The sequence below is a fragment of the Pristiophorus japonicus genome, chromosome 20 (genome assembly GCF_044704955.1).
Source record: "Pristiophorus japonicus isolate sPriJap1 chromosome 20, sPriJap1.hap1, whole genome shotgun sequence".
NCBI lineage: Eukaryota > Metazoa > Chordata > Chondrichthyes > Pristiophoridae > Pristiophorus > Pristiophorus japonicus.
In genome coordinates this window covers 94,349,146-94,350,946 of record NC_091996.1, presented here as the reverse complement: position 1 = coordinate 94,350,946, position 1,801 = coordinate 94,349,146, and the positions used below count along the sequence as shown (strand labels likewise).

General features: G+C 53.4%; 1 protein-coding gene across 1 annotated transcript in view; it reads right to left on the bottom strand.

Moving 5' to 3' along the window:
- Positions 1 to 1,530, bottom strand: part of LOC139233016 (macrosialin-like) — a 34,754-nt gene extending 33,224 nt beyond the window's left edge. The window contains exons 1-2 of the mRNA XM_070863522.1: positions 1,380 to 1,530; positions 1 to 55 (exon numbers count right to left, since the gene is read on the bottom strand). The exon at positions 1 to 55 is cut by the window's left edge and continues 151 nt beyond it. The gene's annotated coding sequence lies outside the window, so the exon portion shown is untranslated. The remainder of the gene's footprint in view (positions 56 to 1,379) is intronic.
- Positions 1,531 to 1,801: the final 271 nt, after the last annotated feature.

Below are 1,801 nucleotides of genomic sequence, written 5' to 3'. Positions count from 1 at the left end.
CTGCTCCCTTCCGACGTCGATATCAGGAACTGAAACTGAATCTCAGTGCTTTTTGCTGAAATTGAGAACCAATCACACATTACACAAGGTCACAGCCACTTACCACAGCTCATCTGAGCCCTGCACACATGTTTCCACAGGGCTGCTCCAAGCAATGTCTCCCTACCCCACCCTCTCTGCTGCAAATGATAACATTGACAAAAGAAAAGCTGCATCACAGAATCCCACCGCCCAGGAGGCCACATCGTTCAGCCCAGGAGGCCATTCGGCCCATCGTTCAGCCCAGGAGCAGGCCATTCAGCCCAGGAGCAGGCCATTCGGCCCATCGTTCAGCCCAGGAGCAGGCCCATTCGGCCCATCGTTCAGCCCAGGAGCAGGCCATTCGGCCCATCGTTCAGCCCAGCAGGCCATTGGGCCCATGTTCAGCCCAGGAGCAGGCCATTCGGACCATCGTTCAGCCCAGGAGGCCATTCGGCCAATCGTTCAGCACAGGAGGCCATTGGGCCCATCGAGCCTGTGGCGGCTCTGTGAGCGAGCGATCCAATCAGTCCCACTCCCCCCTGCTCTTTCCCCACAGCCCTGTGAATGTTTCCCCGTCAAGTATTTATCCGATTCCCGGTTTGAAAGTTACTATTGAATCTGCTCCCACCGCCCTTTCAGGCAGCGCGTTCCCAATCACATCAACTCGCTGCGTAAAAACATTCTCCCCATCGGCCCCTCTGGTTCCATCGTCGATTATCATCAATCTGTGTCCCTCTGGCTACCGACCCTCCTGCCCCGGGAACAGTCTCTCCTTATTTACTCAATCAAAACCCCTCGTGATTCCGAACACCTCGATCAAATCTCCCCTTAACCTTCTCTGCTCCAAGGAGAACAACCCCAGCTTCTCCAGTCTCTCCACTTCACTGACGTCCCTCATCCCCCGGGGACCATTCTGGTCAATCTCCTCCGCACCCTCTCCAAGGCCTTGACATCCTTCCTAAAGTGTGGTGCCCAGAATTGGACACAATACTCCAGCTGGGGCTTAACCAGTGATCTATAAAGGGTTTAGCAATAACGTCCTTGCTTTTGTACTCTTTGAAAAAGCCCAGGATCCCGTATAGAATGAAATCACGGAACGGTTACAGCACAGAAGGAGGCCATTCGGCCCATCATGTCCGTGCCGGCTCTCTGCAAGAGCACCTCAGCCAGTCCCACTACCCCGCCCTTTCCCCGGAGCCCTGCACATTTTATTCCTTCAGGCACTTATCCAGTTCCCTTTTGAAAGCCACGATTGAGTCTGCCTCCACCACCCTCTCAGGCCGTGCTTTCCAGATCCTAACCACTCGCTGCGTAAAAAAGCTTTTTCTCATGTCGCCTTTGGTTCTTCTGCCAATCACCTTAAATCTGTCTCCTCTGGTTCCCGACCCCTCCGCCAATGGGAACAGTTTCTCTCTGCCTACTTTGTCTTGAGGGCGCTTTTTAAGTCTACTCAACTTGCCCAGCCACCTTCAAAGACTCCCAGGTTTTTCCGTTCCAGGCACCCCTGTTAAAGCTGCATCGATGACACCAGCACTCACTCAGGTGTGGAGAGGGTGTTGCAGGAAGTGGTGTTTTAATAAAGCGCAGTTCGGTCAGCAGACTGTGATACGAAGCTTTCACAGGAAGTGCAATCTCACCCAATGCAGCTTACACACAGAGCCATTATTACACGCCACAGAAAAGCTGTTAGCCTGGCATTTCCTGTCAGTTAGAAGGTGGGCGGACCAGAACATCGCTGGCTTCAATCTTCTCCATTTGGGCAGTACTGAGGGAGTGACAA